Here is a 16,971-nt window from a genome sequence, read left to right on the forward strand (position 1 = left end):
AATATTTTTCATACAACTCTCTACTATTAAGATTCTGACATCTCATTCTCTGACAGGAATTATAGAGATGGCAAAATAATTATTTTATGGCAAAAAATCTAAATTATGTTTTATGTTTACAGAATGGTAATTTCCAAGACTACAATTCTGCCTCAGAAAAAGTCCTAAGGTTTGTCCCTAGAATTTATAAGCTGAGGTACAGCAACAACCAAGTTATTCTCCACTTAAAAAATAAAAATAAAACCAAAATAAATCATCAAGTTTTTGGGAAAAAATAACTGTAAACTTACCTTGGCCTGTATAAAGAGACTTAGAGAATTCTGCTTTATTCCAGTTGTTTTGCTTCTAGAAAAACATAATTGCATGAGAAAGATCTAAGAAGGGCAATTAGAAGTCAATGAGGTGACAGAGAAGTAGCAATAGATAGGCTGCTTAAAAGTATTAGAATGTCATTTCTTCACACTATAGAGACAAAGAAATATGATTGAAGACTATAAAACTTTGCAGCATATAGTTAGTACCAAACACTTGTTTATCAAATACCTGGAGAATAACACGAAGGGGAACCTTTGGAATTTGAAAGAAGCAAATAAAAATAATCAGTTATTTTTATACAGTAGTCACATTATAAAGGTTATTACCATAGTAAGTGGTACAGGTCTCTTAAATAAAAAGATTCAAGGAAATTTTGAGGAAGTGTGTGTTTAATACAGCCATAATAAGAATGAAGGGAAAACATCTTTTTGAGGGATAAAATACATTCATCACTGTAAAACTGGAAATTAGAGAGAACTTTGAACCAGATAACCCATGAGCTTGACCTAACTGGGTAGTTATTATCCACTGTTTTAATAAAGAAAACTAAAAATTTAAATTCTCATCAGACTAACATTTAATTTTTTTCCTATTCAATTTTTTTCTCAAACAACTATAATACCAAATAGGACCTCCTGACTTCATTTAGTCCATTTCACTGCTCCTCCTAAGCTGCTTTAGCTCGGTGGTTGTCTTTACATGCCTATCATCTCCCTAGTAATATATTCTCCCACTTATCAATTTACTGATCATTCTTTACAAATTGAACTTAAATATAAACACTGGAATTTTTCTCCAACGTTTTACTTTGCTCAATTTCAAACCATATCAAACTTTTAGAATAGTTCAAAGAACAGCCATAAGCCCCTCACCTAATTTTGCTAAATATTAATTTTTCCACATTTGCATTAGGCCTTTCACTCTCTAAAGTATTACCTGTTTTGCATATTTGTGATTTCCATACATATTGATATGAATATATGTATATCAATTCTTATTGAACCATTTGAAAATTATTGCAGACATCATGACACAACATCCCTAAATACTTCATAATGATATACTAAGAATTAGAACCTGAAAGATTTAGTTTTGAGTACTATTATATATTAATAACATGCATCTACCCATATTACCTGGTTGTTCCAATAATAGCCTTTATAGCCATTTAAAAATTTTTCTGTTTTCTAGTTTTCATTTAGTTGTCATATTTCTTTTAGTTTTCTTTAAATTAAAACAGTTCTACTGCCTTTTTACTGTTGTTGTGGTTCCACATAACATTAACATTTCGAAAAGTCTAGGTGAGTTGTTCTGTAGAATGTCCTTCACTTTGGGTTAGTTTAATTGTTTCCTCATGATTAAAGTCAACTTAAATATTTTTGATAGGATTACTACATTGGTGATACTCTGTCCTCAGTTCCTTTCTCAGAGGATATGAGATGTCAGTATCTTGTTACTGGTGAAACAGTCTGATTTCCCCATTGTAAAGGACCCTTTTCCCTTTTTAATTCAAACATAATCTGCATACTCTATGAGACATTGTGAATGAAACTGTGTGAATATCCTGATTCCTAAATCTTTCATCTAGTGTTCTTAGTATCTATTGATAATTCTTGTCTGAACTGGTTATTATTATGGTGATTACAAAATTTTGGTTTCCTATTCCTAACATTATTTTTACATTGATTATTTTCTTTGCTTTCCATTCTTCTCCCTCTCTCCTTTTAAAAGAATTCATATCATTATGTACTTATATACTCTTTCAGTTCAATATTGTTATTATCTGTTAATGTCATTATTCATTTTGATTCTCAAATTGTACCAAATTTGACCAGTTGGAGCCCTTTCCAGCTGATTTCTGTTTCTTTTTGAAATGTTTTCATCAGTTTGGCACATCTTCTATGGCAAAAGACTTCAAGCTTGTATTTTCCCATTCTAGGAGGCCTGGTTCTTTTTGTAGGGAATGATATTCAGAAACCCATATGTGAACCCAAGACTTGTTCATTGCTCCTGGAGTTCCATTGCATCTAGGCCCCATCAGTGGATAAAGCTAGAATATACACATACACACACACACACACACACAAATATACCACCCATACATATAAAATACTGCTGTAGTTGTATAGTATAGTACTGATATACTACTACCAGCAATTTCATTCCAGAGTGCATGGTCCTTCTTCTCCTTTCCCCAATCCATATTTATATTTCTCTTCTCCAAAATAAGAACCCTGGTACCCTGCAATATCGAAATATTTACTCCTTTTCTGAGTTCTACAGTACACACGAAATAGATTCAGATCTGTTACACTAATACCACTACCAGCAACAAACTCACTGAATCAATTTCAGTATTTTCTACATGTCTTTTTGCCCTTATAATATACCTCGCCAGAATATTAAAAAAACAAAAACAAACCAAAAAAAACCCTTATATTTCTTTTTTCTTCTGTTATCAGTTTGATACAGGTTTAGGTTTATTTGTTTCAAATATAATTGATTTAAGAGTTTGTTTTCCTACCTTCTTGATTTAATTCTATCTTTGAATATGCAAAACGTTGCTACTTTTAAACACTAAGAAACCTAAATGTTACATGGGTCGCTATTTGTAAAACTTGTTCTAAATCCAATGTCATTTTCATATACAAGGTTGTAAGTAACTATTTAAGAGAGAAAAAAGCATAAATAAATGTTTTCCTTCTTGTACTAACAAAAAATTTAAATGTTGATTAGCTACTCCAACTTCAGGATTTAGGGACATTTCTTTAAGCATACTAATAGTGCAAGGCAGTAGATTGCAGTGGTTAATGAATCATCCCTGGAATTAAATTTCTGAGGGCAAATCCTCATTCCCATCTTTACCTCCCACTCCCACTTACTAGTTGCAACCAGTGCAAGTTAGTTATCTTTTCACTGCCTTGTTCTATCCTCAGAAAATGTGGGGATACTAACAGAGTTAAGATAGTATAAGGTATTGGCACAATGCTTGGTGGATAGTAAGTGCACACTACACACTGGGTATTATTTTGGTGGTGGTGTTGGTGGTGTTAAATTTGAAACAGTGTATTATGGAATCCAGAGGTCCTAATACCACAATTGAAGACTTCTTTCTTCTTTTCTCAATAACTTTGTGTGTGTGTGTGTATTTTCTTTTTCTCTCTTAGTACTTTTGTTACTCAAGGAAAAGTTATGGCTTAGCTAGAATTTCTGGCATTGGGAATGACCTTGTCCTTGTTTTGAAGTATCTGAAAAATAAAAATAAAAATTCCTCCTGCAAAACCCCAGTCAGTTGATGCTGCTGGTCCTGGGGCAGGCTCTGTGTGCTGGGATTCCAAGCATTTCTGCCTCTGTAATCACTGAGGCATCTGCCAGAGAGCTCATGGCTAAAAACTAGGTAGGAAAGTCTATATTATATCTAATAATAGCTCTGGAAATTTTCCTGAAATGCTTGCCAGCAACTCCCAGGCTTGACAGGCAGCAACATAGTATATGTAACTAATGCAAGTATTGTTCCCACACTTGTTAGTGAGTGTACTTTCATTTTCTATGACTTCTGTATGTTTTTACTTAAAGTAGTTTTGGGTTCTGAGCCATATATCTTTGTGCCTAGATATATTTATATAAATGCCTATATTTTACATCCACAAACAGCTTTATATGAACTATAGATTCATATAAACTGTATATCCCACCAATGAAGAGTATGTGCAAGGGAAAAATTATATCTGACATTATGAAACTTGTGTTACACATAAGGGATTATTTTCAAGACAATGCAAAATTATAACGCTTTTATGTTCATGTGGAAGATATGATGAAGGAAGTGTGATGGGCATGAAAGCCTTGGCTTCTCAATATATGCACTGAGGACACCTGAGAATGGGGTCAAAGAATCAAAGAATAGCAGTATAAATGTTCAAGGAACTGGGAAAAGGTTGTAGGCAAAATATTTTTATTAACAACTGGAAAAGACAAGACTGAGCATTGAGTTGAATATCCTCTCTAGGTAGAGAAATAATGTGAGGCTCAAGGAGCTTAAGCATCAGGAATCCTCACTTGTGTGAGCCCCTTCCAAGGCCTGGTAGGAGTGTGAGCAGTGTGTCCTCATGGTCATATGTTTTCGTATTTTTTGCGTTAGTAAGGCATTTTAATCACAATTGGTTAAGAGCATGGTTTACTTCCACTCCAGCTTCCCCTCCTCTCGTTTTTCCTCATGTTTGGTGGTGCTGGAGATGCTTTGGGCAGAGAGGACAAAGAGTTGGAGATAAATTTACTCTGAGTTTAGTGGGATAGATATGGGATCTACAGTTACTTCAATGTATGATTAAGTTATTGCCAGCCATTCCAGGGAAGGCTTCTAGGAAACTCCTACCACATACATGGCTGACGACTCAACAGGGCCAGAGGCTATATTGTGTTATTGATGTGACTTTCAGTGCTCAGCCCTAGAAATACTTAGGTGGTAGAGGAGAAATAATGATTGGAATATACAGAGCCAACAACTGGTCTATAGAAAATTATTTAATCACCAGAAATGTAAAATTTTAACAGGGCGATTTATTTCTAACTGATTCCTAGTCACAATGCAAGTTCTGTCCTATCAAAAACATACTTGATTATATACTGGTATATATAATTAAAAATGCATCATACATTTTCCCTTTTTTTGATGTGAATTGCTTAAAATAGAACTTATAAAAATACTGAGTATGGCACAAACCAGAGTAGTCCTACAGATAGGAGTATGTATTCTATTAAGTCCCAAATTGTATGTATCCCAACTACCAAAAATTAAAAGAAACTTTGGTCAACTATGCAGGAGGAAAAACACAAATTTATTATATGAAAAAAATTGATTAAAGTGTAGGCAACCAGAAAATATAATAAAGTAATATAGAAGGGTATCAGGCCATGAATTCATTTTGCACGTTTTGTGCTGTTCATGGTATTTTTTAGCTTTTTCATAATATGATTTGCTGAGATTTTTTTTCTCAACCTAAAAAAATTCACTTTCTTATCTAAGTTTGTATTTATAATTCCATATTCACTTTCTTAAGGAGGACCATCCAAATTGTTTAGATTTCAGGTCCCACAAAAATCTGGATCTGCCTGATCTTCTACTGATACATAAAGTATTCATAGTATAATCTTGTAGAGTCATTCATTCAAGTTTGAGGCTATAAAAAATGAATCAGATTACAAATAAAGATTATATTGTATTGGGAAGCAGATGTGGTTTAACTGATAGAGCATCTGCCTACCATATAGGAGGTCCAGGGTTTGAACCCAGGGCCTCCTGGCCCATGTGGTGAGCTGGCCTGCGTGCAATGCTGCCACGCTCAAGGAGTGCCATGCACACAATGATGCCCCCCCCTACATAGGGGTGCCCCACATGGAATGCACCTGCAAGGAGAGCCACCCCATACAAGAAAGCGCAGCCCACCCAGGAGTGACACCGCACACATGGAGAGCTGATGCGGCAAGATGATGCAACAAAAAGAGACACAGATTCCCAGTGCTGCTGACAAGAATACAAGCGGACACAAAAGAACACACAGCAAATGGACACAAGAGGGCAGATAACAGCGGGGGAGGGGGGAGGGGAGAAAGGGGAGAGAAATAAATAAATCTTAAAAAAAAAGATTATATTGTATCATTTAACATGACCAATCATATAAAAAAATGGCAATGGCAAGTTTTGCTCAAAGAAATAAAATTTCATTTACTGGCTATTAGTACCTGTGACATGGCTGTATTCTGTATTCTGTGAGTGGTCAGAGTGTTCTGGTTGAGAATCTCTCCTGAGTAAGACAGAATCAGTTTAAATGGTGAGCAGAATCACTTCCCACCACAAGAAATCAGGCTCCTCAGAGAAACAGCTGATTCCAGGGCTGGGGGAGGAAATGTACAAGAGGAATGTGGAATAGCCTGTCACCCAGAAAGCCAGGAAGCTATCAAAGACTACAAAAAGCTGTCAAAAAGGCACAAGCAACATGAAAGAATCAAAGAATAATGATACCAAATAAATAACCTTCTTGATCACCTTTGAAGAATACAAGGGCATAAACTCATTTAAAAGCAATTATTCTGCCTTTCCTGAAAAAAAAGATATACAAACAATAACGAAACTGTGATTCAAGTTAGCCAAATTGTTGAGAAGAAAAATGTCTGCATTACAGAATTTCAGCCAATAAATTCAGAAGGAATGAAAGAACTAAAACATTGTTTTTCAACCCCTATTGACATAATGAATCTAAGAAATGGTTATCAATGGTTGCCCAAACCATTTGGTACAAGATTCATGGGCATCTTTGTAAGAAAAAGATTAGGTTAAGAGCAACAAAAGCAACTAGAGTCAGGCAGAAATTATATACCTGCTGATGTGATGCAGTAGCAGATACCCATGAAATATATTGCCAAAAAGTAGGATGTGACTCTGCTGAAACCTCTAGATCTAACTAACAGTTTATAATACATACAAAAAAAAAAGAACACATGCTAAATGACACCATGAAATCCAATCAGGAAAATCAAGAATGTAAGAAACTCCACAGGACAAATAGCTCAATTTCTTCTCTAAATAAGAGGCAAGAGGAAAGAGGGGTGCTATCAAAAATTAAATTTATTAATAAACTAAAATAAATTAATGTTTAGAGATATTTCACCGAAATGTAATATGTGGACTTTGGTTCTTCACTTAAATAAATCACCTTTGTTAAAGACATCTTTGAGGCACTTGGGGAAAGTTGAATAAGGACTAGGTATCTGATGATATTAATGAATTACCGATATTTTAAAGGGTTATTTTTTTTTTAAGATTTATTTATTTATTTTTCTCCACTCCCCTCCCACCCTGGTTGTCTGTTCTCTGTGTCTATGTGCTGCGTCGTCTTCTTTGTCCACTTCTGTTGTTGGGCACGGGAATCTGTGTTTCTTTCTGTTGTGTCATCTTGTGTCATTTTGAATACTGTTGTAATGTTTAAAAATGATCTTATCTGTTAGAGATACAAACTGGTATAATTACAGATAAAATGATATGCTAACTGAGATTTGTTTAAAAATCAGCCCCCAAAATTACCTGGGGAGCATAAATGAAATATGATTGATTCTAAGTTAATTAATAAATCTGGATGATGGATATATGGGGATTTATTATATTTTATAAACTACTTTTAGAAACTTTGAAAATTCTAGGTTTTCAAATAAACACGCAAATAACATGGGAAAACACACAAAGATAGCTATATTTATATTTTCTTAAAATTTTTAATGAAAAAAAAGAAAGAAAATATCCACTCAAGACATTTGTGAAATATTAAATACAACTGTGTGCTGGTAAATGAATCTCCAAACAAGAAATCACCGATCTGCAGCGATTGCCAGTTTTTGCATGGCCTCAGTACTTCCACCATGACAGATTTCAAGCTACAACAGGCTTTTGCAAATCTGTATGGCCAGCTCCAGCCCTCTACTGGAAGAGATAACAAAGAATTCATTTTTGGCATCAGACTGAATCAGATCCCAACTCTGACGTGCACTCTCTGATTGTCCTTGATCAACATACTTAGTTTTTCTGAGCCTTAGCTTGCCTTTCTGTAAAATGTGGATGGTAATTCCTACAACATTAATATATAAGGATGAAATGAGATGAACATATAATGAATATGAATCGTGAATCATATCGTGAGTGATCCATCTTGCTAATCTCCTCTCTTCTCTTCAAGGTAAGAAGAGAGAGAGAGAGAAAAACTCTTGGTTGGGGATGGTTTCAAAGTTTCAAAAGGGAATGAGGCTGATCATCTTTTCATAGGGCTTCCTGCTCGGAGTTTCTATAATTAGTTAAAATTGTAGGTTTCATGCACAGTGTCATATAACTGCCAGAAGCTCACCAATTTCTAATTCTGTTGAATATTAATTGTTATGGTGGGAAGTTAATGTGATATGATTGTGGTTAAAATACAATTTTCTGTTAAAGGTAAAGGTTTCTGTCCAAAGTGATCTGGCACTGCAAACATACTATAAGAATAAAGTATTGTCTTATAATTGACATGACAAAATGCCTATACCTTTCTTAATCTTCTCTTAAGGAAGTTTGAGAGTCAGCTGAGATGTTCTGGCATGAATAAGCCTAAGGATAATGCTAGCAAATTGTTAGTGTTTCCATTCACAATTGTGATTATCATTTGAGCAGAGTTTTAATAAAATATAGCATTTTACTTTTCAAATTCTTTATTTAAGTTGAGGTATAAACCATGGTATCAGTTACCAAAAGAGGATTTTTTTTTCCTTTGTTTCCTGAACAACTTAATTTTTTTCTGTATAGAAACATAAGATTAAGTTCATCACTGATTAGTCAGTAATGATATTTCCAGAATTACTGAATTATATGCATATATAAAAATCTTTTAAAATTCACTATCATTAAGATTAAAGAGAAGTTGAAAGTCAAGGCCATTTTCAGAACCTGGAGACACTAATATTAAAGGCATTTGAAATTTGATTAAGGTATGTGGGTTGATGTGTTCCTCCTGGGAGTACAACTGGGGATGTATTTTCCCCTCTGAGTGAGAGTTCCATGAATCATGAATCTACATATTTTGGATTTCTCAGCAATCCTTAGGAGATGAGACTTTGCTGTATCATCCATCTGAAGTCTGAAATTAGTTCAGTCTCCTTAGATTCTTAAAAGAAAATTTTCCTTCAGAAAAGTAAAATATTTGTTCCTTGGATTTTTGGACATCCTATTTTTTTAAAACAGTGCTATTTATAATGAATTGAATTTAGTGAATGATAGTATCTTTTTTTAATGAAATGAAACAGAATAGAGCAGAGTGGGTTGCACATAGAAAAGATCAAAAGTGTTCTGTGAAACTTTTGTTTCAGTTTTGTGTATGTATTCAGAGTTGTGAAGTAAAATTTATATCTCACATTGAGTCAGGGTTAGGAAAAAAAAAAACACTTTTGAAACCCCATGCTTTTAACATACAATAAAAAAGTCACTAAAAATAAAATAACAACTCTGCCTTTTGTGATACCAATCAAAATAATGTCTAGATTCTGACATCTTCCTGAAACATAGTTATTTTTAACAAACTTACCTTGGATGTCAAGGAAGTTGAGGGAGTTGTGATGTTACCTCTGCTTTGCCCTCACTGGAGACAGCAAAGAGCAATAAGTGGGGTGGGGTGGGGATGGGGGGCTACATCATTGAGGAAATGTACCTTCTGTTTTTATTTCTTCCTCTCTTAACCAAGAAGGATACTACTTGGCCTGTCCTATAACCCTAGAATGTCAATCCATATATAAAACTATATAAAATATTATATTTATTAAATATTTATTTTGAAAATCTTTGAAATTTGTTATATTTACACGATTATATTCTTATGCATTAGCCTTATACTCTCAATTGGATTTAAAGACCTTCGAGGTCAAAGACTTTTATCTTCTTGCCCACCACATTCCTCACACACACATTAGTATGTGCTTACTAAGAGGTTACTATTAATAGTGATGACGACTAAAGTTTACCCTAACATACTATTTGGCCACATTTCTTCATCTATTTATTTATTTATGAACATTCTACCTTCCATAAAGGATTTGAGGCAGCCTATAGCAAGAATAAATAAGAAAAGAATGACTGAATTATAATTAAAAATCAAGAACCAAATATATATAAATATGTTTATTCTTATATATATATCAGAAAGATAAGTAAAGCCAGAGAAAAAATTTAAATAGACAAGTTATAAATTTATTCACAGTTCCCTCTTCAAGCCTCGCTCTTGCATCTGAACTTCCCAGTAGATAACATGTAAAGGAAGATACTGTCAGTTCCCTGATTCCTACTATTAAAGAAAAAGAGACATCCAGCTTCTCAGGGAAAGGAAAGGTTTGCCTTGTATAGACAACTAGCTAAAAGACATTTCTCACATGGTTTCATGTGGAAGAAAATAAGTGTCTAGACAAGAAAATATTCAACTCTAAGAAAATGTAGCAATGAATTTTATTTTTCTGTTATTTGTACTCCTCCATAAATATTGAAGTCTTTATAACAAAACCCAGGGGAACTAAATCTGTAAGAAGACAGGAAATTATGTACTAGTACAGTAATCTTTTGATTGTTCTAATGATATAAGTTAGAACATTTAGAGAAAATTGTTCAAACAATCCTCCCCAAATATTACCTATCTCAACAAGATTATGTAAACTGGATGGTAGAGAGTGTGTAAGAGTACATTCCCTGGCAAGGGCCTAGATGATGGGCATTAGGGTTGTTGGTTGACAGCCAAATTAATCTCTTTTAGAAAAAGGTATGATTAGGGAAAATTATCCTTTGGTGGAAATTGGCAACTTTATCAAGGTTCCCACTGAAGTGATAAGCCATCTCACCTACACACAAAGGTGGGCTCTTCTCTCATAAATATTTTGAAAGCTTGAATCCACACCATCATTCTAGAGCAGTTTCAAAACTTATGGGAGTAGTTTTTGATCATAATTTGCTTGTTTGTTTTTTCTCTGTATCACTGTTAATTACCCCATTTAGTGCAATGTAGTAGCCCTATTTCTGTTTTGTTAAGCTTTGTGTATGCAAGGGGGTCCCTGTTAGTTTGCATTCAAAAACTCACAGGGGATCTGGGAGCAAACTGGGAAGACAGAGGATCTAGTGTTTGGAGACATCAAACAGAATCAGAACATAAGAATGGTCAGGTATCTATAAAGCATCTACGTCATGCATATTATGCAGGAATAATCATTTCTATAAATTGGAAGTTCATAGTAAACAGCATTCCAGTAGGTCTGTGTCACAGAAACAAGGGTGGCAGGGGAGAGTCCAAATACCTCTGAGAGGTGATGCAGTAGAGAGTTGTTGAATTGGGGCATAGGAAGACTGGTAAATTCCTAAAGAGGAGAGGTAAAGAAAGGTATCTTGGAATAATCACATGAATTTTACTCTCACATCACTTGCAGGGAAAGTGAGCTTTTGAAAATGAAAAGTGGGGAGAGTAAGGAAGAGAAGATGATAGAATAAAAGATCTTGGGCTGGTTCTAGGTGCACCGAAGGAGAGGTCATTTTTGGCAAAGCATAGAGACCACTACCAGGCTGCCATTTTATTTTTAAAATATGGTTGCATATAGAAGCTCATCTAAGAAGGAAAGCACAAGTTATTTGCCTAATTTTTAGCTTCTGACAATTACTTCAAGAAACAAACATTTTGACAATAATTTATTTGTGTAATAGTGAGGGGGATTAATTGCTAGCCACAGAAATTAATTCTGGCTGTTTGTAACAGAAAGGCCATTAGCTGAAGGGCATTAGAGAACTCACAGAATCACCAGGAAGACTGGAGAATCAGGAACAGTATATCAGAGGGAGCAAAGGGAAGGAGGAAGCTAGAAACAGAGCCTCAATTCATGCATGGAATCCATCAGATAAGAGCAAGACTGCTGGTGCCACTAAGCCCTGGCCACAACAGCAGCAGCCCTGCACCTGGACAGCACTGCTGGCACCCTGCCTGCCTCTGGAAATCCATTTAGCTGCTGCTACTGCTGCTGCTTTCAAAACAACTCCTCAATTCCTGTCTCTGAGGGAGGTAGGAGGTGGGGAGACAGGGTATGTCTAATTGGCTAACCTTAAGTCGTGCACTCATGTCCTAGCCTCAAGGAAGGCTGAGAAATTAGAATGTGGTCATTTGTGCTCTTCTTTCATGGAATGGACTTTGCTTCCAAGACTCAAGGTACAGAGTTCTTCAGAAACATGAGGTTTAAATTTGGGGCATAAAAGAAAAATAAAAGACAAGTGCCCACTAAAATTTTCGTTCACACCTTCATATGTTCTTGAGCTCCTGGTAGAATTTTGAAGCTAAATTCTCAGGGTGATGCCCTACTAAAGACAATCCAATGAGTCTTAATTTTCTGTTTCAGTTTAAGGGATGAATTCAAACCTGCCAGAGCCATTGCCAGTTTCAAGATACAGACAAGCCTCAAGTGCATCTCAACTTTTTAGTTCCAAGGGCCAACTTTTTAGTTTTGACAAAAATCAAATTCATTTCATTCTTGGTGCTCATATTTTAAATGGAAAAACTGAAAATAAATTTAAACATGTGTTCACCCTCTGAGGGCTCCCAGGAAAGCCTCATACAATGGTAGTGCATGAAGTGGGTCTTGCAGGAGCCAGCTGGGTAGGCCTGTCCCTCTCCTCACCAGGCACTATGCCAGCCGCCCAGTGCTTTCAATAGCTGTTGCTTGTCCAGGGTGCAGGCCAGTCTTCTGCCTTCTGTTAGTTGACTATGCCAGTTACAGAAAATCATGCCAGACCACACTCTGGTGTGGCAGTTGTACAAATGGGGATGTAGAAAAGATGATCCAACTAGTTGTGATTAAAAATTATTTTTATGTATGACACAAAGTTCTGAAAATGCAGAATGCACCTAAATATTTCCTATACCACTCAAATAAAGAGTTAGGATATAAGTAACTTCTATAACCCATCCTGGGAGGATGCCCTCCTAAGCCATTCAAGCCTAAACGTAGAAAATTTATTTTTAACTTTGAGTTATTCCAAGAAGCTTTTCTTAGGGATTTTCCAGTGTTCGTTAAATGCCACAGATGAAGTGTATGCTGCACAAAGCAGATTTTGCCGCATTAGCCTTGAAGATAAATCCAGGAAACTCCATGGGATAATTGTTTATGCCAGGCTAAGCTAGGCTGAAAGATGTCAGGGTGATGATATGTATGATAGTGATGACCCTGAACAAGTAGAGTTCCAGAACTAGGATGTTATATTACATTTTTATTAATAGTTTCATATCTCAAAATCTGATTCATTCCTAGCCATGGGCCTTTGAGGCCTTCTAATTTGCATAAGTGTTTAGAACTATGGTAATGTTTTCATTTTATTTCAGTATATTTTGCGTTAAAGGAGAGCACGCAAATAGATTTTTTTTTTTTTAGGGATGCCAGAGATTGAACGCAGGACCTCATACATGGGAAACATGCGCTCAACACTTGAGCTACATCCACTCCCCAATAAGAGTTGTTGTTTTTCGTTCGTTTGTTTTTTGTTTTTTTTTTTGGCGGAGGAGGTACTGGGGCACTCAACCAATACATACACTCCCCTAAAAATAAATTTTTTGTTTGTTTGTTTGTTTTAATAAAGGGTATTTATTTGGGATAGGAGCTTACAGATACCAGGCCATAAAGCATAAGTTACTTCCCTCACCAAAGTCCATTTCCACACGTTGGAGCAAGATGGCTGCCAATGCCTGCGAGGGTTCAGGCTTCCTGGGTTCCTCCCTGCCTCAAGCTTCTTTTTCCAGGGCTCAGGGTTTCTCTCTTCTTGGGGCTTGCTTCTGTTTCCTTTGTGAGCTTACTTCCTGGGGCTCCAGCTTAAGGCTTCAGTATCAAATTCCAACATCAAAACTCCAACATCAAAAACCCTCCAACTCTGTCCTTTGCCATATCTTTTTTATGACCTACTAGCACAAGAGGTTTACCTGAATACTTAATTAAGTAAACCTCTGAATCCAATATAATCTAATATTCCCAGAGGAAAAGAGCAGTTTACAAACATAACCCAATATTTCTTTTTTGGAATTCATTAATAATATCAAACTGCTACATACCACCCTCTGAATTCCAAAAAGACATTACAATATTAAAAAAAAACCTTAAATCAGTTACAATGCAAGTACTAAATTATATCACAATCAATTTAAAGAAATACAGTTTATCTTGGTGCAAAGTCCTGTCTGCTAGAGACACTTACAAAACAATTCATCTACATCCAATACACAAATGGACAAAGGATAAATATTTTCATTACAATAAGGAGAAATCAGGAGGGAAACATGAACCATGGCTTGTCTACAGTTAAGTAGACCTGCAGGGAATCCTCTGTTTGATTTCAAAGTCTCTGAGTCATTCTTAAGATGGTTTTTTCTCCTTGGGGCCATATGGGGACCCACCCTTTCCACTGGCTTGCCTAATGGCCATTTTCTTGCTTCCACCCTCATAAAGCATCTGGGTGTCAACCAAGCTCCAAATCTCACCCTCCAAGAGTGTTGGGGTGATTGCCACACCTTACCCAAACTTTGAATTAGTGTCTTAACCCTCCTAGTACAGTGATGTGAAGATAACATTCCCCCTAACCTTTGGCATATAGGCTCAACCCTCTCAGAGCAATGAGTTGAACACCTGTCCTTTCCTGACCTTTGGGGAACAGTCCATCCCTCTCAGACCTATGGGGTGCTCATCTGAACCACCCTAATCCTAGGGGGATGTGCTCCACCCTCTCTGTACCCTGTGGCAGCAAAACTCTCCCAGAACATCGGACAGGTACATCCACCCTCTTCAATTGTTGGGGCAAACTCACCCTCTGTACACATGGGTTGGCTTCCTCTCTTGGCCCAAGGTGATATCTTAGTTCCAGATCTCAGCTTCCATAGTTTTCCTCTTAAAGTTGTTTCTCCTTCTATTTGTCCTTTCCGTGTCCCTTTTAGTCCAAGCTGACAGTGGTTTTGTTCACACAGTTATCTCAGCAACCTTCTTGGTTTTGCGTGCAAGAAGCAGGGGTCCAAGCCATCAGACAGTAAGATTTTCCACAAGTCTTTCCAAGATAACAGCATCTTCAATCCTGATTTACAGGTGTGAAGTTTAGTTAAGTCCTCCAGTGGGGCACTTTCTTCTGGGAGCTTTATTTCCAGAGGCTTGGAATTTCCAGAATTAGTTTCTGTTTTCTTTGTGCCTGACATTTCTGTCCTGAGTATATCTCTCTTGTCTAGTCTAGCTATAAGCTGCAAGTAGAAGCCAAGCCACATTCTCAGGTTTAATTTGGAAAGTTCTTCAGCTAAATGCTCAGGCTCACCATTTTCAAATTCTACCTTCCACAAAACACCAGGAGTTAATCTTACTAAGTTCTTTGCAACTTTGAAACATGGATTGCCTTTCTTCCAGCTTCCAATAATAGTTTCATCATTTACTTCTAAGGCATCATAAAAAGTCTCTTTAGCATCCATATTGTTATCAACAGTCTTTTCAAAACGAGTTTGGCCTTTTGCATCACACATCTCACAATTCCTCCAAAAAATACCCCTTACCCATTTATAAAACTTTTCCAGCATTTCAGTAATTGCAAAAGCACTTCCCCACTCCTAGGTACCAAATTCTGTATTAGTCAGCCAAAGGGGTGCTGATGCAACATATCAGAAATTGGTTGGCTTTTATAAAGGGTATTTATTTGGGGTAGGAGCTTACAGATACCAGGCCATAAAGCCTAAGTTACTTCCCTTATCAAAATCTATTTCCATGTGTTGGAGCAAGATGGCTGCTGACATTTGCAAAGGTTCAGGCTTCCTGGGTTCCTCCCTTCCTCAGGCTTCTTTTTCCTAGGCTCAGGGTTTCTCTCTTCCTGGGGCTTATTTCCATTTCCTCTGTGAGCTTACTTCCTGGGGCTTCAGCTAAGGCTTCAGCGTCAAAATCCAACATCAAAACTCAAACATCTTAAATAAATTTTTGATAAGCAAATATTTACAAAAGTGATGAACTGTAACTTGTAGCTAGAAAGTTACAGCTTTGTTCACAGTGAAAGAGCTAAAAATCCTGATAAATTAGTGGCTTTAGTCTTTCCCATGTTTAATTTTATAGTTTCTGCAAGATTCAGGGAGGCTAAACTCACATCTTTTTGTCAAATTGACAATAACATTTATCAGGAAACAAGTCTTAGTGATCTAAAAGAAGGTAGTCGGTATTCATTTCATTTCCAAAGTGATTACTAGATTTTCAGGTTGTACTGAAAAGCTGACTTTCAGAGTGCTCCACTGTCCTAAAACACAGCCCCGAAGGGGAAACTGGGGAGCAAATTTCCATGTGAAGCCTTGTTCCTTGGCCTCCCTTTCCCTAGCTTCATCACTCTTCACTGGAAGGAAGTATAAAAAAAGTGGGAGGAGGTAAAAAGAAAGGGCATTGGCAGTGGTGTGATGGAGTCAACTCTCACGAGCTTGAGGGAAACAATTGTGTACATCTATTCCCAAATATATACTGTGACATGTTCGTAGCTTGAAATAGGCCATATGGGAATATTTATACCAGAAAATAGCAGCACTACAAATTAGGGCTCCCCTTCCCCTGAGAGGTGGTTTTTAACATTTATCAGCATCTCACTGGTGACCACTGTGGAAATGAACATGGTATATCCCAAACTTCCAGTTTTTATTGCTTTTTTAAGTCTGGTCAGAATAGGTAAAATTATTAAAGCCTAGGCAAAGTATCGGCCTTTTGTAACCCTTTCTGTACTAAAGATATTTAAAGTTGATAGAACACTTCCTCCATTTAAAACTTACTCAGGATCAATTGGCTTTCTTACAATTTTAACTTGTTAGATTTCTCAATGCATTGTCAATTATCTTTTCACCCCTTTTTAACCCCGTCCTGTTATTCTCTCTTCTGATTATTGAGTCTTCTCAGTACAGATCTGACATTTTATGGAGAAGTATTTGTATGCATAATCTCTGATTAGTATGATCCAAGGCATCAAATAGTATACACTTTTCCAGTTCAAGAAACAGCAGTTGCCTATCTTCTCTGCATAAGGCACTGTGCCAGAGAAAATAAGGCTTAGTACCTGGCCTCAAACAACATAAAATCTGGAGA

The 16,971-nt window shown here is 36.3% G+C and overlaps 1 protein-coding gene across 5 annotated transcripts in view; it reads left to right on the plus strand.

Annotated features, from left to right (window-relative positions):
• The window catches only part of ZNF385B (zinc finger protein 385B), a 440,337-nt gene that overhangs the window by 253,874 nt on the left and 169,492 nt on the right, over nucleotides 1–16,971 (plus strand). The window lies entirely within an intron of this gene.

This window comes from Dasypus novemcinctus, chromosome 7 (assembly GCF_030445035.2).
Source record: "Dasypus novemcinctus isolate mDasNov1 chromosome 7, mDasNov1.1.hap2, whole genome shotgun sequence".
Lineage (NCBI taxonomy): Eukaryota > Metazoa > Chordata > Mammalia > Cingulata > Dasypodidae > Dasypus > Dasypus novemcinctus.